At 37.1% G+C, this 23,540-nt stretch overlaps 2 protein-coding genes across 2 annotated transcripts in view; one reads left to right on the top strand and one right to left on the bottom strand.

The window, feature by feature from the left end:
* Positions 1-23,540, bottom strand: part of LOC134657491 (homeobox protein Hmx-like) — a 279,414-nt gene that overhangs the window by 239,242 nt on the left and 16,632 nt on the right. The gene's annotated exons all lie outside the window — the stretch shown is intronic.
* LOC134657443 (mushroom body large-type Kenyon cell-specific protein 1) overlaps positions 10,083-23,540 on the top strand; it is a 256,270-nt gene continuing 242,812 nt past the window's right edge. The window contains exon 1 of the mRNA XM_063512998.1: positions 10,083-10,586. The gene's annotated coding sequence lies outside the window, so the exon portion shown is untranslated. The remainder of the gene's footprint in view (positions 10,587-23,540) is intronic.

Genomic DNA, 23,540 nt, shown 5'->3' with positions numbered 1-23,540 from the left:
TAAAACCGCACGTGCTACTTACCTGCAAAAAAGGGTCCTAATTATTCTATTTGGCACCTGAGCGCGGGCTAGTCCAACGCTCAAAAAACCAGTGTAGGTGCGCTCTCCGATAACGCGCCTTTGTTACGCATCTCGATGACACATTTTAGACTGGTTCTGTAGCGTTCGACTCGCCGGCACTCAGCTCAGTAACCGCAGTACCGATTTTTTATGCAGGTGGTTGTGGCACGTGGCACGAGCGGTTTTTCTTAACAATAGACAATAGGATTAGCCTTCGGGGTCTATTAGAAAGCTACAAACTATAACTACGTAAGATCCCGCTGTCTGTCTGTCCCTATGTATGCTTAAATCTTTAAAAGTACGCAACGGATTTTGATGCGGGTTTTTTAATAAATAGAGTGATTCAAGAGGAAGCTAGGTTTATGTATATTGTATGAGAGGTTTCACAAAACTAGCTAAAAGCTTGGTTCGTGGATTCTATAGTAAATAATATCACAAAACCATGACCAACGAAGATTTTTTATTAAAAAATACCAGAGGCTTAGTTAAGTAATTAAAGCAAATTTAAGCAATCTATCCTAAAGGCCTAGACGAGGGGTACTGACATGTTCTATACACTGTGTCTTGAGTCAATGGTTATGCCGTAACGTGTCACAACAGATCTTATCACAGGGTATCAAGATTTAAACTTGGTCTTCCATTAATATCCAACTAGGATATGGATTGAATAGGTTATGGATTTGGTCACATTTTCTTTAGGGTACTGACATGTTCTGTACACTGTGTCATGAGACTCATGAGTCAATGGTAATGTCGTAACGTCATCTCATATTAAACATCAGTTATCCCGTTCCGTAGCCAAAACACGCGAGACCGTCCCGCTGGTCACTTCCGGTTTCCCGCTACATTTCGCAACAATTAAAAAAGAGCTTTTATTTTTTTAAATACCTATATACGACCGTGTAAATTAGGCGTGTGAAAGTAGGTAATTTAACAGTGTGTGACGTTTGTGACCCGAATTTGATTTAGAATGTTTTTGTGTCTCAAAAAAGTTTATAAGTATGTCTTTAAAAAATTATAAGTAAATAAGTGTCAAAAAGTCTCACAAAGTCTAAAAAAAGCTTTTTATTTATAATATTTTATCCGTAACTAAGGGAACACATCCGGGTTTTGAGTTGAGAACATTTATTTATTAAGAATACATAAATGAGTATGTGTCTGATCATTTTGTGGTGCGTGACGTGGTTCCGTAAGTGACGTTGTGAAAGACTTTCCTTGTGAAGTAATAATTACAAGATTGTGACGTAAAAAGTGACGTTTCGTTTGAAATTCGTGATAATTTCTGGTGTCATAAAATATTATAGTTGGTGAAAAATTCAGAAGCGAATCTGTGGATAGTGGATACCAGTTACAGGTAAGGTAAGAAATCCACCCTAAGTGTAAGGCCTGAGTGGACGCTCGAGTTGGGCGTGCAGCGGGGCGAAGCGTGCGGCGTGCATGTTAAACAAATGAAAGCGTATAGGAGCGGCCTTAGTGCACGCTGCTCAAATCCTTTGGGAGCTCGACGCCACGCTGCACGCCCCGCCGAACGCTCCGCTTCGAGCGTCCACTCAGGCCTTACACTAAGAGGATAGGCATGATAAAATAAAGATATGTACATATGTAACTCCGTATAAGATGAATAACCTTTAGCCGGCCATACGTCAAACCTTGCCAAGCAAAATGAAATTTTATTTCGTCAACACAAAGTTCAAATTAGAATAGAACAGGAGACTTTATATCAATCAATCAATCAATCAATCAATTTATTTTGCTATAATAAGGGTTGGTATAGGTCTCTGGGCGGCGGTTAGTCTATGGAAAAAACTTGCTTCGGAAAAAAAAAGTCATTCTAGGATAGATGGCGCATACACCTTTGGCCTATGCTCGGCTAGGTGGCGTTAACGACACCGTTTCGTATTTAACAATTTTAACAGGTATCAGTGAAATAAGTTTTTGGCAAAAAATTCATTTTTGGTACAAGCTTTTATCACTGACTGTACTTTTCTTACGACAGACAACTAATACTCATCGAGACAATTCTAAAAACCCCTAACACAATTAGGTTGCGTTGTTTCATCACAGAGTTCCTATGGCCACCTCCTGTCTCTATCATCAGATCAGCTCGATGGTACCATAATATTGCATTGTCACCCGACTTACATGTGTATGCAAAATTTCAGCTCAATCGGAAACCGGGAAGTGGATCAAATTTAACTTGCAAGATTCCATTACATAGTTATATACAGGTCGACCTAATAAAATCTTGTTAAAAACATATATGGGTCGAAATGATATAAAAATAATAAAATCGCATATGATAGATGGCAGTAAATTTACTGTGACTACAAAATTTACTATGACAGGACCCCTCTATACTATCTATTCTCTTTTCCTTAAAACAAGTAGGTAGGTAAATGATAAGACATTAGGCGATGGGAAAATTCTAAGGCCCACTTGCACCAATCCTCTAACCCGGGATTAACCGGTTAAACCTGGAGTTACCATGGTTACCCGTACAAATTGACACTGGGATAACGTTTTAATCGGTTAACCTTGGGTTTGTGGGATGGTGCAAGTGCCGCTTATGGGTCAAGTAGGTAAATGATAAGACATTAGGCGAAGGGAAAATTCTAAGTCTATTAAAACTGAATCGCTGACCGCAACTTGACCTCCTTGCGTCTTTGACCCTTTGACCCCCTTATCACTCCCAATATCAATGCTACTCGTACTAATACCTATTACTATTTCTAAATTTAATATCTGGGAGACCGCGCATTGCTCGGAAAACATAGAATAACTCATAATTGAGCGTTTTCCCAGGGATAAGACCTAGCTAGATCGATTTTTCGCCGCCGAAAACCCCCACATTGCAAATTTCATTGAAATCGTTAGAGCTGTTTCCGAGATCCCCGATATATACCTATATATAAATAAATAAACAAGAATTGCTCGTTTAAAGGTATAAGATTAACTGTCTATCTCTTTCTAGTGTTTCTGTCCTAGCTCAAAAGAAGTTACCTGATATTTTGGTCTCTTCGTTTTTAGGGTTCCGTACCTCAAAAGGAAAAAGCGGAACCCTTATTAGGATCACTCTGTTGTCCGTCCATCCGTCTGTCCGTCAAGACCCTTTATCTCGGGAACGTGTGGAGGTATCGAGCTGCAATTTAAAGTATTTAAACCATATACTTAGGTCTACAGTCTCTTGAAGCTGTGAAAAAATCAAACTTCTAAGTTAACGTAAAAAAAAGATACGGCTGTTTATGCTGCAAAAATAGTTATTTACTATACAAGTGCGGAAAAGAGGAAATTCGAAACGAGTGGCGATAAATTAAAACACGACCGAAGGGAGTGTTTTAAATCGACACGAGTTGCGAATTGCCTATTCGCACGTGTATCGTACAGCGTTTTAAAATACATATGGCACTTTAAACTTTCGATATACGCACGGAAAGTGCTATTTCCCACACTAGTTCGGGAAAGTAGCACCATAATATGTACGTATATTTCGACACTCTCAAGGGAATTAAAATTTATAGGGTACTTCCCGTTGACCTAGAACTATGAAATTTGGCAAGTAATATCGTCTTACACTACAAATACAGGGAAAAATCTGAAACCTACAAATTTGTAAAAAATAAAAAATATATAAATAAAATAAGAAAGAAGATAAATTTGTAGGTACGGAACCCTCGGTGGGCGAGTCCGATTCGCACTTCACACGAAAAAATACAATAAATTATACATTAAGGTCTTTCTTCCTTTGTAATTTAAATTCACGTGACAATTACACACACACAACCATATAGGTACACACACTAGTGTGCAAAAGTATTCACACACAAGCCAAAACAACAGTCGCATTTCACCTGAGTCAACAGAACGGGACGCGAATACGCGTCGTTACTGGTGCAAGAGAGACGGGAGATACCATGACCTTAGTCAACGCCGGTCAGTGACATTAGAATGATAAGCTTATCAAAATTCGGCTGAATAATCTTTACAAAGTTATTAATGCAGTTGGTTAATAAATACGAACTAACGTGTATTATTACCTATAGCGACTCGCCCCGGCTTCGCACGGGTTAACAAATTATACATAAACCTTCCTCTTGAATCACTCTATATCTTATATCTATTAAAAAAACGCATCAAAATCCGTTGCGTAATTTTAAAGATCTAAGCATACAGACAGACAGCGGGAAGCGACTTTGTTTTATACTATGTAGTGATTCTAGTGATAATTGTTAATTTGAAGTATAAATCGACGGTTTAGTTAATTTTGTGCAAAAGGGGATGATATCAGCATATGATAATTTAACTACTCATGTATGTAATAAAACATAAAAAAAACTCTACGCTTATGCCAAAACATCCTCCTATCCTATGTATACAAAATATAGCTGGTCAACCAAATCTTGTCAGTAAAAAAAGACGCGAAATTCAAATTTTCTATGGGACGATATCCCTTCGCGCCTACATTTTTCAAATTTGCCGCCTTTTTCTACTGTCAAGATCTGGTTGACCAAGTATACCTTGCCCATTTTGGAAAAGAGCTGATACTCTTCAAACTGCTGAATCGATTTTATTAAAACATAACTAATAGAAACCACCGCAAGGAAACTCGATTTACGTAAAAAAAAAATCATCAAAATCGGTCCGTCCGTTTGAGAGCTACGATGCCACAGACAGACTCACAGACATTGGCGATGGCGTCAAACGTTTGCCTTCTTAATTACTAGGTACATAGGATTAAACAAAGTCGCTTCCCGCTGTCTGTCTGTATGTTTAGACCTTTAAAACTGTGCGACTGATTTTGATGCGGTTTTTTTTAATAGATAGAGTGATTCAAGAGGAAGGTTTATGTATAATTTTTTAACCCGTGCGAAGCCCAGGCGGGTCGCTAGTTATGTATAATATCATATATATATATTTATAATATAATATAAGTCCTACCATCAACCATAACGTCCATAACATATAAATATAACTATTATTACAACATGATTTTATAATTTATATTTTTAAGCCAAAATTACCGACGAATTTTCAACCGCAAAGGTAACTTTGCCTTGCAATATTTTCGTCATAATCTTCGCGAAGTCAACATTTTATTACCTTAATTGCCTGAAGGCCTACCGCGAACACCGAAATTCCACGCATCTTTCTCTGTCACTCTAATTACGCCTTAATTGGAGTAAAAAAGAAAGATGCTCGCGATTTGCGAACTTCGGTGTTCGCGGTAAAGCCGGCCTGGTTCCGTATTCCGTTCCCAATGTCAAAGGCCAAAGTTGTCGCCCTCACTTCAACCTTATTGCGTACACATAAGGTCTATCGGTGGTCATTTAGAGATAGAATATTGTCGAATTGAGACCTTGAAGACTGCCTTAACATGAATGAGCTTGAGATAAGATAAAAATACGCTGAATATTTTTACTGTAGGTACAGTCGCCATCAGATATATCAAAACGGCCAAAGTGTTCACAATATCTGAACACGCACTCTAACGCCCTGACAAAAGAGGCGTGTTCAGATATTTGTGAGCGCCTTAGCCGCTCCGATATATCTGATGGCGACTGTATCTACTCGAGTACTCGTACATATGGTGCCATTGGTGCCAATTAGCACTTTACAGTGCCTATGTTGAAAGTTTAAAGGGCCGTAATAATACATTACGATACAAGTGCAAAAAGTGAAGCGCTGGTGGCCTAGCGGTAAGAGCGTGCGACTTGCAATCCGGGGGTCGCGGGTTCGAGTTCGCACCCCGGCTCGTACCAATGAGTTTTTCGGAACTTATGTACGAAATATCATTTGATATTTACCAGTCGCTTTTCGGTGAAGGAAAACATCGTGAGGAAACCGGTTACCGGACTAATCCCAATACAGGCCTAGTTTACTCTCGAGGTTGGAAGGTCAGATGGCAGTCGCTTTCGTAAAAACTATATAGTGCCCATGCCAATTACTGGGATTAGTTGCAAAGCGGACCCCAGGCTCTCATGAGCCGTGGCGAAATGCCGGGACAACGCGAGGATGCTGACAAGTGCAAGTAGGAAATTAGCAACGGGTGGCCATAAATTAAAACATGGCCGAAGGAGTTTTTAAATCGACACGAGTACTTTGCTTGTGTTACACTTGAATATAGGTCAAGCAATAAAACAAAAGAATTGTATTATTGTACTAATGAAGTCAACCTCAAAATCCAAATTGTCACGCACACAGCTTTTCGAAAAAGACAATAATGAAAAGTAAAAGTGCACACACGCGTACCTGACCTTCCCCAAGTCGAAGCCCGAATGGGGTCGCCGACCCCGCGCGGCCGAGCGCGCCCGAAAAACGGCGGACTTTCGTTCAATGAAAATGAAGTTTGAATTTCGAATGCGATGTTCGTTCGGAATTCAAAATTTAAGTAGGGCTGTTTCCTTCCAGAAAAGGGTATTTGACATGGTATAATAATATACTCCGCCTGGTACTCTATTCCGAGATTCGCGAATGACCTAACTGGCACTTGCCTACGTCATCATGCTGTTTACAGGTTCTCAAACTTTAAAATGTGGGAGAATTTTAACCAACAGTGAAAATTATTTTAACGGCATTAATTTTAAGTTATTCATGTAGAAACATAGTAAAATAAAACAAATCTATACTGCACTTTTCACTCCTACTCTTACAGTTCCGAATAGAGCAGCCAACCATTTTCGTAACAAAACATTAATTACGAAGCTTACGACGTGAAAAGTTTGGAAAACACTGCGACTGCTGACACTGAGCGAGAAGGGAATAACAATTAACACGCGTTCGACAAGGACGGTCGGTCAGGGACAAAATGGCGGATTGTCAAATGTGAAAGCGCTATCCTGTGTTGCCAGTAGTGTAAACAGAATTACCCGAACGTCTGAAATTTCTTTCGTGAATCGGAAGATATTGCTAATGAATAATTAAAAATGACGTGTTATTGTAAAATTTAAGATAAAATACATATAAATGAAAATTATTAAATTATAAAGAAATAAATTAACTTATTAACCATAGATATAATGTACCCATGTAACATGTTATGTTGAAATAAAGTGGCAATGTTATTGTGACGTAGGCAAGTGACACTCTGGGAAGAGAAGACCATGTTTTATTAGACCATGGGTATTTGACTACTAGTCAAATCAGTTTCTTTTTTCGAACTGTCCAAACGATTATGCTACTATGGAATTTATATAAAACACTAGCATGTGACGTCACAATCAAATTATCTACTTTTTATAGTTATATACGGGTTTTAAAATACAAATTGTGTCTAAAAATAACTGATGTCTACGTTTTTCTATTAATCTTTTGGTGCTTTATTTCTTGCATGGTGTAAAATAATTTATTTTAAATACAGTCAAATACCCTATAGTTGTAGTTGCTAGGGTACCTTCTTGCCTGCTAATCAAATTAGTTTATTTTACTGTCAAAACAATTAGCCACTATGGAATTTGTATGAAAACTGAACATGTGACGTCACGGTCAAGTCACTTTTTTTTTAATTCTATCCCATTAAATAGAAATTGTGTCAAAAATAACTGGTGTCTACGTTTTTCTAATATTTTTCTATGAAACAATTTATTTTAAATACAGGCAACATCCCTATTACCAAAATTACTAGGGTGGAAACTAATCCTAATGCATAGAGTAGGTATTGTACTAGAATATATAGCTGGGCAACCAAATCTTGTCAGTAAAAAAAGAAATTCGCGAAATTCAAATTTTCTATGGGACGATATCCCTTCGCGCCTAAATTTTTCAAATTTGCCGCCTTTTTCTGCTGTCAAGATCTGGTTGACCAAGTATAGCTTCAATGTTAGGTTATATTAGAAATATAAAAATATTTTCAATCTAAGAAGTCATTTACCTACTTAATTTTAAATATGTAGGTACTATTTCAGCAGGAAAACGAATCAATTTTCATAACTATTAAAATGGTTGAGATTTAGTTAATTAAAAAAATACACGTGTAAAGGAAAATTGTTTTCTAATTTTGTGTTTCAGCTCTAAATATATGATTTTGGCAGTTTTTATTTTTCTGGGAATATGCCTTTGTGCCTACTCGATAATATATGTTATCAATGATTGTAAATTTATATACAGATGAGTATACAAAAAGTTCGTGAAACGATTGACATTTAAATTGTATACGGGGCGATAAATTTTATGATCACAATGATCACAATGTGAATGTTGTGTGTCGAAATGCTGGGTGTCGACCTTGTGACAACCCTAAAAAAATCGTGTGGGTAGTTTCAAAATCTAGGCTAATCGCTAGGACTTTGATACTTAAGTACTTACTTTAGACAGTATTTTTGACCGAAACGGCAGTAGGGTCAAAATTATAGATGGTCAAGCAGATCTTGTCAGTAAAAAAGGCGCGAAATTCAAATTTTCTATGAACGATATCCCTTCGCGCCTACATTTTTCAAATTTGCCGCCTTTTTCTTACATGCCTTTTAAGTTTCGTTTACTTGCAAATGTTGCAATAATCGTTAAAAATGTGAAAGATAATTCAATTTACTCCCGCATATAACAATTTTTCACTAGATAAAGGCTCGAAAAGAATGTGTATGGGCCATTTGAGCATTATCTCTCTGAATTTAAAACGAATTTTGAAAATGGAACGGATAACGTATTGTCCAACGGTTACCGTAGCAATCCATTTCCGATTTGTAATGCGCATTTCGTTTGAATTTATTTGAATTAAGAATGGCATCGATTCTAAACGACATTCCTTAACGGTACTTATTTGTGTTTCCGCGTGTATAAGTACAGCATTTTATTATAATAATGCGATGTGGTTATTAATAATTTACCTATATCTCTTTATTATATAATAAATTCTACGAGTAAAACTTGCCAATTTATTTTGATGTTAGGTCAGAGATAATTAGGGCCGGATTCGAATTTTGAACTAGATATCTATTAGACATCACCAAGATACCTATGTCAGTGTGAAACAAGTGTCAAAAGTGACGTTTTTGTTTGAAGAAACGTTACTTTTGCCACTTGTTTGATGTCTAAATAGATATCTAATATTTGACGTATCATCGAATATGGCTGTTAGACTTTGATTTAAATATAAACAAATGTTAGCTAGACATAAGAAAATCTTCAGTGTAACTGAAAGAAATTCCGCAGTTGCATAAGTTTGTCTTCTTTTATTAGAAACTGTTTGGAACTGTTTTGTAAACGGTTCTGTAGATAACCGTCGTATTAAACTGATTGTAGATTTGTGTATTATGAATAAATCTTTTAAGTACCTACATATATGTAAGTAATTATCTATTCAGTTCGTTGCATAACAACGTCATAACAAAACAAAACCACGTTCATGTATGAAAATTAATTCAAGTTTTGACAAAAAAGTTGATTTGATATCTTTGTCACCATTTTTAATGTTTGATATCTGACGTTTTTTTATTTATAAGACTTATATTTTAAGTTTATATTATTAATTTTAAGTTAGTTAATAGTCTGTTTTTATTAATTTGTATCCTTATTAACTTTTGTTTTCCTTGAAACCGCTGGGTTATTTCGAATCGTGGAAAACGTTTAACTTGGTTAGCTGCTAACAATTATATGATAAAGTGTGATTATAGTTAGGTACTATAGCTATAGGAAGTAGTTGTTAGTAGAGTTAAACCAATCTAACTCTGCATGGCATTTGCAATGATAAAGTTTGGCAATGTCATCTTTATTGTGAAATTTCTATAAAAATATGGTGTTTATAATGGCAATTCCGCAAAGTTGTTATCTTAGACGGATTCTAAAGTTGATTATTGACAGCAAAATTTCCACTACGAGTCGTAATCGCTAAAATATCGATCGGAGCCGCTGAATCGATTGACCCGATGATCTAATCCAACAATGCGAATTGTCTAAAACCCATTGTCTCCCTTAGCTAAGCGTTTTTCATATAAACAAACATTATTATTAAACATTAAACAATATAAATTATAAATGTAGTAAGTTGCTGTTGACGCATCCGCCAGTTTAAGCCAATGTGAATGTCATCTAGCCGCGTGCACTCAGTGCAGTGTCGACCATCCACGCGCGCACCCGTCGGTCGAAAACCCCAAATTAGAAATAGAAAAACGTATTTACGATTTCCACGCGACGTGCGAGCGAGACAACCATACTTCACTCGTGTCAATTCAACGATGGAAAGCATTCAGTAATTTCGTTGTGTTTACGCGCGGCACCGAGTCAACGCGGCCTATTTCGAGCTGTCAAATCGTACCATGAGACGAACGTACTGTAACACCGTTGGGGAAACGGGGTAGTGTTTTTTTAACCTAACCTACGACAATTCAGTTGCGCGCGAGCGTCGCCCCGAACGCGACACGAACACGAACGAAGCCCGAATTTATATACAGATGTTCGAAATTCAAAAAGTGTAACCAAACTGCTCAATATTGTGATTTATACTAGATACTAGTGCCTTACGGACCCACGTGATGTCATAGTGCAAAACTAGGTTATATGTGAACTATCTTTATGGACAGTGGTGCTGAACGACACAGGTAAGTGGCATTAAACTTTATAAAAATTCGCAAAGTAAAACAACGCCAATCTTAATCTATGAACTTGATTGCACACCGATGTGAATGTAGCTGCACGTGGTTACATTCCCGTCTTGCGAGTGCAATATCACTCATGTGCGTAACTAACTTCACTTTTATCAAGGTTCACGTGATTTTGAGCTTTATTTGTGTGTAAGTATGTGTGCGTAGGGTTGAAAATAGTGCGTGTTTTTTTATGTGTTAATGAACTTGGGTTTATTTAGTTTGAACGTAATTTTGAAGGCACATCGGTGGTTTTGTAAGCGCCCGTGCCACTTGGACCAATGGCCTTCGTTGATAGTGCTGTGAGAAATAACCTAGAACCTAGGCTAGGTACTAGATATAAGTACTAACTCGTGTTGATTGTACGATCGCTTCGATTCGCTGTAGTAACTTGAGTTTACTTTTAATAGGTATTATGCTCAAATTAATTTAGTATTTCGGTTCAAATGCACTGTTTAGGTATATGATGTAGTTATTTATATACCTAGTGGGCAAGTACCTATATAACTGAATTAATAGTACCTACCATTTAATAGGCGTCGATAGAAGTAAGAATATAAGTGCCTAGCCAAGATGTCAATTCATAGAAAACTTCAATAGAAACTTTAATAATGTATGGAAATAGTCACGTGATTTTTCGTAGCACCTGTCATTCTGAGACATTTTTTGGGTTCCGTACCTAAAAAGGAAAAAAGGAACCCTTATAGGATCACTCGTGCGTCTGTCTGTCTGTCTGTCTGCCCTTTATCTTCGAAATTTTGAAAAAATACACAATTTAGTTCTTTACCTATAGATGACAGGAAGACCTGTTAGAAATGTGCAGTCAAGCGTGAGTCGGACTTAATTACTTAGTTTTTCATCCGACCCCGGGTTTTTAAAGACATTTCATCCACGTTCCACATAAAAAAATACATTAAGTATTAAAAATTGGGTAATGTACGGAACCCTTGGAACGCGAGCCCGACTCGCACTTGACCGGTTTTTTCTTTTAATTTGGCGTTTGTCGATGTATGATTGTCATCTTGGCTGGACCCCTATATGTAGCTACTTCTACCAATACCTATGTAATATATTATAAGTAGTATTTATTAATTTATAAACCAGTTCCATTAGTATTCATTAACGTTACCTAATCACGCATTAAACCAATTATACTTAAGTATATAACTTAACTACACTTTATTTACCTATACTTAGATAAATACTTGTATAGTAATAGATGCAGTAGAGGTGTGCTTTTAGGTATTAATAGGGCGTTTTTTTTTTTTTCCCCTACACTTTTTTTTCAAATTTGGGATTTTTGATGTTATTTCTACTCAGAATCACGAGCTCTTGCTATCCTAATAGGAGAAAAAAAGTGTCCCAAAATTTCCATACATTTTTCGATCTTTCCATTCCGCGATCGCCATACAAAGTCTATGAAAAATGGTGACGTAATGGAAATAAAAACCTTAGGACACTTTTTTTCTCCTATTAGGATAGAAAGAGCTCGTGATTCTGAGTAGAAATAACATAAAAAATCCCAAATTTGAGAAAAAAGTGTAGGGGACAACAAAAAAAAAACGCCCTATAACGAGACATTTTATATAGGAGGACAACTTTAAATAAACAAATGCTTGTAATATAAAACGGAACGAATTCTTTCCACTTCTTTTTTTGTAGGCATACGAATGAATTGAACGATAATATGGACAGGGATGTTGCGGATGCAGATTTTTTGACATCCGCGGACGCGGATGCGGATATTTTAAGGCTCACATCCGCGGATGCGGATGCGGATGTCAAGATTAGGTACTTAGAAAACGTCAAATATTACATTTTTAGTATATTTTTATTAAAAAAAAGAAACGTTTAGTATTTGAGCAAGAATATAGGTGCGTTATATTTAATAAACAGTAACTTGGCCGACTTTTCTGGATCTAGACGATTTCGTTATAGGTAATGACGAAATTACCTAGCACTTACGCCGCCGCTAAGACGTTCCTGTACCGACTTTTTCGACATCCGCATCCGCATAAGCTCCGCATCGATTTTATGCGGATGCGGATGTTGAAAATAATGCGGAAGTTCCGCGGTTGCGGATGCGGATGCGGATATTCGCAACATCCCTGATATGGACAGGGACACACCCAAAAACAAAGACAGGTTTAAAGGGCTGCCACCTCTAAATTCGCCGAACACGGACATATACCTACTTAAAAATCCCGGACATTTGGCGTAGATCGCATTTTTTCCCCGGACGTGTCCGAAAAGAATATTATTAAAAAAAACAACGGGTTGCACTCAGGGAGTGCCGGCAGAAGTGAAAATTCAATCACTATTGCAAAATGTCTGCAGCACTATGTACTATGTATAATTGTGGTTAACGCCATCTAGCGTTATTTCGTCGCATTACTTGAAACCCCTAAGCACATCACTGTTAGTACTCGAGTTATATTAATACCAGTTAGAGGGAAACTCACTAGATGGCATTTAAATCAATAAAGAAAAACTCAATGACATTGAAGTAACAGTTTTTCGATCGGGTCACGTGTCCGTCTTACGTCTTACGGTCACATGACACCTGTTACGAGTTTAACATTTTTTCCCCATCACAAAAAGTGCACAGCGCGGTCTTGATTAATGTTACTTACGTACTTGACGGATGAGTCAAATTTGTTATTATGACTTAGATTATTATCTATATTGATAACATGTCGATATTATTAAATTGTACAACGGGACTTAATCGCGTATTTAGGTTTTAAGATTTACCTCCGACGTTTCGAGAACGGCGTCGTCCCCGTGGTCTCGGAGAAGACTGCATGGCTTAAGTTGACATCAGCATCTTCTAACCGCGCGAGTTTTTCGAACTACCCGCACTTGGTATTGTTTAATAATGTGTAAAAATCGTGAAAGTTTAAATACTTTAAATCAACATGTCGATACTTATTTGATCTACTGATATTAGCCTTACCACGCCTCCAGCAGTGTCAAACTGACATTTGCTAACGTATGCGTAACTTACTCGCTTGCACTAATATGCGAGTACGAGCGAGATGCATGGCGCCATTAAGGGCTCATTTAGACGGTGCGAGAACTCGCATGCGAGTTTCATTGCATTGCGTCATCTGATCGGTCAGTTGTATTAATGTCACCACAATGGTCCGCAATGTAACTAAAATCGTATACGATCCTCGCGCGCCGTCTAAACGTGCCCTAATTTATTACTACGTCAGACGATTTAGTGGGAAAGGGGGGTCGAACATGTCTTACTTTTTCTTAAGGACAAGGGGTATCATCTTGGGTCGTCCCATTCGTTTTTCGTCAAGTTCTTAAACTAGTCCTATTCTGCTTTCGTCACTCATTCTACATTGAAAGCCACCGACGATTGTGACGAATGTAGAATGGGTGACGAAAGCAGAATAGGACTAATTTAAGAACTTGACGGAAAACGAATGGGACGACCCAAGATGATACCGGACAAGGGTGTAGGAGGGGTTTTTCGTTGTTCTTAGGTAAGATCAAAAAGATGCGATTTTTTTATTTTTTATGTAATTGTCATTGACATGACATTTAAAATAATAATTCCACATGTTATCAAACTCGGCGCTAAGTTAACTTAGACGGACTACAATAGCCTTGTTTGTACAAATAAACGTTCCAATTTTTTATATAAAATTATACACAAGGTAGATTCTTACGTAATACCTAAATGAATGGCGCCTATAGAAAGTATATAAATTACGCACACGCTAGCGAATACGTCAGTGTCAAGGTACCCATAGGTACAGGACCAGTAAGTTTACGAAAAACAGTGTTATGTATATAACTGTAAGTATGTTACGTTTGTATGGATGTGTGTGACTGTCGTATATGAATGGCAGAACAAAATCAATATGCAGTAGTGAAAACAATGAGAAAACCTGTTTATTCGTATGAATTCTGATGAATTAATTAGACTTAGGTACAGTCAGCCGTAGAGGCCTACTTAATCTAATTGTGTATGTATGTAATACACACACACACATACATACATCACTGGCTCGGTGACCCAAAGAGGATCTTGGCCTCTGATACAAGAGAGCGCCACTCTGCCCTATTATGTAATAATTATGTTATACCCGCCCCGGCTTCGCACGGGTTACCCAAAACCTTAACAAATTATACACCTAAACCTTCCTCAAGAATCCTTTAAGTCTATTGATAGGTGAAAAACGCCTAAAATCCGTTCAGTAGTTATTGTGTTTATCGCGAATATACATACACACAGACAGACGCGTTGGGGAACTTTGTTTTATAAAGTGTGTATATCGTTCACTAAATATGTATATCGGATAAACTAAAAAAAATCCGAATGCCAAAAAATATAGGTAACTTATCCCCAGATAACAATCCCTAAGTGGCCAAAAACTTGTACGTGTGCATAGTAGGGGAGTTTCCCTGTCAGTCAGGTGCATGACAACACGACAGCACAGCTAGTTAGTATCGATTGCCGGTCGAATAGCGCGGCTTCAAATATTAAAAACCCGTTTGGACATTTTTGTCCTGGGTCGATATTTTGAGCACTAGCATGGTCGTTTTGTTATAACTTGCACTTGTTTGTTCGGGTCAAATCTTGCAAGTTAAATTAGACCTACTTCCCACTATTCAATAGGGAGTATGACTGCAATGTTTTGCCGCCAGAGTGCACCACCAGCACCTTTAGTAAACCATACAGTAACTTATAGGTACATCCTGTTAGTACCTTAAACTGTTTTTTGACAAGTTTTCACAGACAATCAAATACGACATTGATACATCGAGGCGGTTTGTTTACAAAGGGCTTACCGGGAAACGCGAAATCGAAACTCGACTAGGTATGCAAAAGTGATAGAGAGGATAGATAACAAAATTTCGACTCTCTCGTTTGCGGTGGACCCTTAGATTGTTACTTATTGTGGGAGTGGCGCCCTCTACGCAGAGTTTCGCGTAATATTCCCTATTGACCTGAAACTTCACATACCTATGTGTACCTACATAATGTAAGTTGGGTGACAATGCAATATTATGGTACCTACCGTCGAGCTGTTCTGATAATGGACACAAAAGTGGGGCTCCCATACAACAAACTCTTCGTGCGGGAACCGACTCGCACTTGGCCGGTTTTCAATGTTTTCCCTTGTAGGTTACCAAGTCCTCAATGTTAACCGTAGTAACAAATAAAAATTGGAATATCTTCAGTAAAACAAAAGAAGCCTTCGTGACAAGAAATCGTTATAACCTTAAGAGTTAATTAACTAAAACCGCTACGTCACTGAGCTATTTTTGTATTGGTATTTTTGCAATAATATCGATAGTGATAGACAATGACAGTTGACAGGAAAATGGCGGAAGGTCAGATTTCCATTTAACACGGGCGCTAAAATGAGTTTACTAAGAGCAAAGAGAAAAGATAGTGTAATAGAGGAGAGGTTACTGTGATATTAATTTTTGTAGTCACAGTAAATTTACTGCCATCTATCGACACACGATTAAAACTAATAATGAAAATGTATAAAACTATAAAAAAATATGGATAAATAAATGATTTTATTATTTTAATATCACTTTGACCCATGTTCTTTCACTGATACATATATATGTGTTAAAAATGATTAAATATCAAACGGTGTCGTCAACGCCATCTAGCCGAGCATAGGCCAAAGGTTGTTCTTGATTTCCGAGGCACGTTTTTTCCTTACACTTTATTCTTCTTATAGGTACGGAGTTAGTCTTTGCTAAGAGTGTAAAAGAGGCCGATTGTGATTTGGAAATTTGCATTGGTTTAAACCTTGTTTTGATCGCACTTCCTGCCTCGCACAGCTAAACTATGGAATGAACTATTAACTCATTATTCGGTATTTCTCTAAAATTTCCACGATACAGGCTGTGGTTAGGTGGGGATCACTGTACTGCTTTTAATAAAAGCAGTACAGTGATCCCGATCAATTATTGACCGTGTGGTCGCTTTCTTATGTCCGATTGTCCTGTTGTCGTATGAGATATAGGATTATTTTTTAATTTTTAGCGTTACTATAATATGATGAATAGCGCGACGAAAGGGGTAAAACGATGGTTTTTAAGTGCATCTGAACCGAACTTACAATTAGACGAAACTAATAATCTGGCCGACTAGCCGACTAGTCGGCCGATTAATCGGCCATCCGAGCGCCGATTAGTCGGCTAATCGGCCAAATCAATACTCGGTACATCACTAGCTTTTATTGAAACTTCTGTATTTCCTGAAATAAATATATTTTGAAGTTATGATTTTTTTTTAACTGTCGCCTGCAGTGTTTAGGGTCAAAAAGTAACCGAAAACACCTCGCGTGATTTGTGCACAACCCCTAAATAAATGAATAAGCTGTACCTAGGCCATGCTAGGACATTCTCATCATTACCGGGCAGCGATTTGGGGCGCCCGGCTTTTTCTAACCCCGTATTGGGGTTTGTCACGGAACTCACTGGTCTACTAGTTATGTCTGCTTAAACATGACTTTTAAATTTAAAATTCATTTAGCTTTGCCTTTGTTATAACGTACTCAGCTTGAAATACATGGAATTCTGAAATGGTACCTATGCTTGAAATTCATATAAATTTACTTCGGAATACAATATACTTAGGTAGGTGACCCAATGGTGACTTCGAAAGCGGGGTGCGTTGCAGTAGCGTTAGTGTTGATAAACTATTTGTCATTTTCTAAATTAACCAGTTTTCGAAGTTACCCCAATGCACTTTACCGTTTAAAATAATCAAAATAGGTAGTACTTTAATTTCCTTTATCCATCTAAAACTATAATAAATATAGACCAAAATGGCCTCAAGCTATGAAATTATTTTCCCAAGTCATCACGTTCAAGATGGCGGCCGTTTTTTGTGTACGCCCGCCGACTTAGAACCAGTTTCTTAGTTAACGGTCATTAGGTCTGACTGGTCATTTTTGAATTTCGAAGAACGAATGAGAAAATTGTTAGCCGTGTATTTGAATTTGAACTTTATGCGCGTGACTTAGAGATGATTTTGGCTTGTTACGGGTAAATGAATGAGAAACTAGAATTTTTATAAGCGGACTAGAAACTAGTTTTCGTTTTATGGGTTTTATAATAATTTTAATGACTTGGAGATATTTGAGGGGTACCATCGCCCACACTGGTAACCGTACTGTACATCATCTATGCCTTTTGTAATAAGGTCTACCGATGTAAGTACAGTTGGGAGTATTGCTGTTTGTACCTACTAGTGCCTGGCTATTATTAAGTTTGTGAATAAAAACACAATAAAGAATAATTCGATGTTATAAAAAAGCTATTTTGCATTTTAAAATATATAAAATCATCCAAGTAACGAGTCAGATTCATTTGTTCGGTCCTTCCATACCACAATTGTTATCTATTTACCCCATAGGTAGTATTCAGGTAGGTAAAACCCCCCCATTGACCCTTAATTTCTATAAAAAAGGGGATAATTTAAACTATTAGCAAAAAAATACCTACTAACCAAACCTAACCTAAAAACAAAATGCACAGCAAAACAGCATTGTGCTGAGCAAATCAGGATTTTTAAGGACTTTTTTTGAGGGACGACAAAAAATAATTCTAAAAAAAGTATCTCATACTCTTTCCTGATTTCAAATTAATATTAAGTAACTGTTTTTCGTCGACTGGTAGGTAGTGTTGTGAATAACGCTCATTTCGAAGCTTAAAGACTCTCTTAAGACTCTCGAAGCTTAAACGTCTCAAAGGCGGCAAAGACGATTTCATACATCCATACGCGTAAAATAAATAAATACAATTCTCAAATGTAGTCGAGTCTTCAAGACTTACAAGTCTTGAGGGGTCGAGTCTTTAAGCCTAAAAATAAGCGTTATTCACAACACAACACCGCTGTTAGGTATTTACAGCTGTTATGCGTAGTATTGTAAAGTGTATTACAATTATATTCTGTTTGTCATGTAAATGAACCGGTAATGTTTCGAACAATAACAACATCCAAAATATTTTCGACTGACGAACAGGAAGGAAAACGGAATTATATTATAATGTATGACTCGTCTGGTTGCACCGGCCATTTTGCCCGAAAATTATTAGTTTTATTGTACCTATTGAGTAATAAACTTAAACAAATATACTTACCTACTAAACAAAAAGTATTTTCACCACACCAACAGGTAAGGGCTCTCTTGATTGTTCGAAAACGGATAGCAAAGTAGCATTTTATTCACATGTGAGGCAAAGTAATCAAATGCAAATTTTGAGTTGTTTTGATATGTTTGCTGGTAGAATTGACTTTTAAATTATGATTTTGAATGATAAATATTTAAAAACATTCATTTGGATTTGATTTGGTTTGATTTTGTTTGATATTTTACAGTTAATATTTTCTTCGGATTGGTGTGGTGAAAAATTTTGTGTTTCAATGTGTGTGGTTCAATTTTGGAATCTTTCGCGTGCTCGGGTATCAATATTAACACGAGAGTGTAAACAACAACTTTGTAAAACAAATAACTATAATAAATCAACCATGATAGCTTATTGAGTCAAATTTGTGGGTACGGTAACATAAAGTGGGGCATTTGTGTATACTGTCACTTTTGCAGGGGGGGCGTCAACTTATATAGGTACTTAGAGTCTGTTTGGAAAGAGAAGAGTTGTGGAATGTATTGGGCCCCATACATTCCACGACTCTTCTCTTTCCGAACAGAGTCTACATAGGTAACACTTTTAGAAATAAAACATTTTATTCGGAAAATTACATCGCACACGCATACCTAATAATAAGTACTACTTAAAACGTGATGATTCAGAGAGGACAATTAATATTTTATTTTTTGGAACGGTTTCATATAAAACCAATGAAAAATTCATTTCTGTTGTCAATAATGTCCACAGACCTAAGATGCAAAATAATGTAGAAGGCCAAACGTAGACAAAGAAGGGTAGGTAGTTACTACCTATTGTTGCAGTTGTTCATTGGATATGCTCATAGGAGCGATCAAGATACCTATACATAATGCAAACTTTAAGTAATTAATGCTTAGGTAGTTAATATATATCCGTTTGTATTTAAAATTCAACGTCACTTTAATACTAGAAAATTCTAAAATTATCAATTCAAATTCGCACTAGTCAAACGAGTTTCGGTAGCGAACACGCAAGGTGTATCCAGATATCACGCTCAAAACCAACACGACATAACCACCTACTAAACTAGTGTTACATAAGACCTTTTAGAATGGAATAGGAGATGGATTAACCAATTCAACTTGACCCTCATCCGCTAAGGTCATTGATATCAATAAAGGATAGCCGCAGCTCTTGTTAAACTGGACAACGAGTACTAACGGAACTAGCCGAAGCGTTCCGAAGATATCTAACACGGCGTCACAATTTTGAGGTTAAGGTTTGACATTTCCAACCACCAAAGTATCTCTGCGGTCGGATTAGCTTTTATTTACTTAAAATAAGTTTGAAATTGGTTTGGTTTAGTGAGATAACGGTTTTAAATGCTTGGAGTATGTCATTTTCTTCGAGTAATAGAAGGTCTCGGTCTTTACATTGAATTTGTTTTGTCGTACGTTCTCACGGATGCCATTATTGTAATGGACGTATCTTTTCTTGGGTTGACGCACTTTGGATTCTGGTTGACTCAGGTTTCCCTATTAATTAGTAACAATGGGGTATGTTCACTTGTAAGTAGCGGTTGTCTTAATATCGGGAATCGTTTCAAAATTGCGGGAAAATGCCGATTCGAACTATCCGTTTTCATTTCCAAAAATTCCGTTTTCGAACTTACCCCAATGCACCTTATTGGGATAAGTTCGAAAACGGAATTCTTTTGAAAAATCACTATTGTCTACTAAACCTGAAGCTTTTCATTACTTTGGCAACACTTACGTTAATTTGCTAATAATCGTTTGTTCTTATCTGTCATTTTATCTATTTGTAAGAAAGGGATATAACATAATTTAACTAAATCAGGCCCGTAAAATTTTATGAATAAGAGTGGTATCACCCTTATTCATAAAACTTTCTTACAAATAGATAAAATGACAGATACATACGTATTTAAGTACTTATTTACATACCTATTATAATTATATATCGTAGTCTGAGTATTCACAACCCACAACACAAGCCTTCTTGAGCTCACTGTGGGACTTAGTCAATTTGTGTAAGAATGTCCTTATAATATTTATTTATTCAATTTCAATTCAATTCAATTTATTTATTTAAAAGACAACAATGGCCCATAATGGTTAGTAACAATTAACATTTATTTATATTTATTTGGTCATCTTACTTAGCATATTAGTAGAATTCTTTGTCGTCCGACTGACGGGACAGAAAACAACAAAAAATAGTTGATCCGCCCTGAAACAAAAAAGTTTATAAAACTTAACGACGAGTAATTAATTTAAAGATACTTAATACCAATCATTAAATCGATCATTGAACTTTTTTTATTTTAATTAATTAGTAATTACGAGCAGTACGAGCGAAAGCTGGTAAAAACTCGATGTGCTTGATTTATTTATTCGTATGGCAAATATACTTGGTCAAGCAAATCTTGTCAATGGATCACATGAACCAAAAAGCATAACCAAGCAACACAAAGCATAAGTAAGTATGTGAAAGCAAAGACCGGATTCATCTTGAGGGTCGCGAAGTTGGAATCTCGACACAATGCGAATTTTAATTCGTTTGTGGTGAGCGCTCCAACTGAACATCTAGCGACCTTCACCAAGGAGGAGTTTTGGCCGAAGGGTGTCAAGTTTCGGCGGTTCCGCGGCCGGCTCCGACACTGCGGGGTTGCGTAATGCATCGCAATCATAATTTTTAGTGTTTAGTTTTTATTTTTTTATAATATGTAATATAATTGACTGAAGCGTAGCGAAGGTCTACGTTTTGACTCGGGCATTTTGCTTTTGTATGTCCGGATGTTCTCCTCTACAGGTAACAATTCTCAACTGATTCTTGTGAAATTTTGTGACCAGATCCTATGAGTAAATAATTTTTTTTTGTCGATCCCGTTTTTGGAAATTTTCAAAAATGGAGGAGTTGTGATACCTCGCGCTTAAACAAATAGTCGTATCGATATCATAAGAGTATTTTCTTTTTGAGACATATTTACATAGTAAATGGCAAAAAATGCAGAAAAATTGTCTTGCTGGTTTAGGCGGTATTTAGATATTTAGTTTTTACTCGAGAATGAGTAGCCGAATTTCGTCAGCTTAGCTAAGAACTGTCATGGCGCATTTTGTAAACAATCGCTTTTTTTGTTTGCACACGAAAAGTCTGGGTTCGATCCCCAGTAAGACATAACTTTTTGTATTTTTTGTTTTCACTTAAACTTCGTATTTTTTTTTAATAAATTAAAATCTTTGTATTGTTGATTGATCAAACCGCTATGTAGCGCTGTCATCGTGCACGGTCCCAATTAGCTATGCTCGCGAGGTCTACAGCTCACAGAGCCACTAGTTATGTATGCTAGTTTTAAGGTATTTATGTATGGGCCACTAGTTGCTGAAATAAAAGATTTCATTCATTCATTAGCATAAAGATAGAAACAGGTGTGTGTCTAATGTTAAGTGTAAGGCCTGAGTGGACGCTCATGTTGAGCGTGCAGCGGGGCGGGGCGTGCGGCGTGCATGTCAAACAAATGCAAACGTATAAGAGCGGCCTTAGTGCACGCTGCTCAAATCACTTGTGAGCCCGACGCCACGCTGCACGCCCCGCCGAACGCTCCGCTCCGAGCGTCCACTCAGGCCTTACACTAATTGTCTATATTTATATCTATTTCAGGTGCACACTTTACATTCCCAAAAACTTTCCAATTTCTAATTTTACTGAACAATTAACATATTCCATTTTCGAAAAGCAATTGGTCACGTTCGGACGTCGCAAATTGAAACTTATTATAAAACAATGCGCGCTTATCACCTGCCGATTACGTTGGCAATACGACACGGGGCACCTAAGATGGCGCTTTGGTTATTAACTAGCCGCCGCTCGCGACTTGACTTGTGAACAGTCTGTCTGGTCTTGGTGGTTGTCCGTCCTGAACTGATCTTATTTTGTCGTGTCGTTGTCATGTCTAATTTTGAATTTAAATGTCCGTAGTTCCAAATATGTATATCAGTCAGCCAGTCAGTCAGTTAGTCTACGTCAGGTCGCCACGGAGGTTGGAAGCCACGACAACTTGGATGATTTCCATTTTCCGGCAACGTGCATGTAACACCCCTGGAACACCCTTTACTATCAGGGCCGTATGTTTGTTTGTCACCGACGCAATATACGAAAAAAAAAAAAAAAACGATTTTTACTCACTTGGGGTAGAATAAGAAAAATATCTAAATAAGTATTAGACATATTTAGTCATGTACCTATTTGAAGTTTTTTTTTCTCAATTTCAAAATCACATCTACGATTTAGGCGGTGCGTTGTCTGCCAGTACAGTTACTTATGATAACATTTTGAAACGTGTCTAATGCAAAGTCGAATTAGAAGTTCAAAAGACGAATCTTTAATACTACCTATAATGCGTTTTATAAGAACCACCCCTATACGGCTACCATCAGTTTGTAACTGATATAAACGCCGTCGAGGACGTAATTTACTTTCTATACATCTCGCTCGTACTCGCATATTAGTGCAAACGAGATGTATAGAAAGTAACTTACGTTCTCGATAGCGTAAATGTCAGTTTTGACACTCTCAGTGACTCATGGTACGGGCTCTTGTACATTTCATTCGATAGCGTGACGAACATTCGCGTTTGCGTTAAGTATCCTTTTGTATGGGATCTTGAACAGCGCCCCAAGGGGGACCGTTTAGAAACTCAGAATCCCATACAAAATGAGACTCAACGCAAAATCGTACGTCAGGTCACACTATCGAATGAAATTTAATCTT

This window comes from Cydia amplana, chromosome 20, assembly GCF_948474715.1.
Source record: "Cydia amplana chromosome 20, ilCydAmpl1.1, whole genome shotgun sequence".
NCBI classification, from domain to species: domain Eukaryota; kingdom Metazoa; phylum Arthropoda; class Insecta; order Lepidoptera; family Tortricidae; genus Cydia; species Cydia amplana.
The sequence above is the reverse complement of the archived record's forward strand: the minus strand, read 5'-3'. Positions and strand labels throughout refer to the sequence as shown.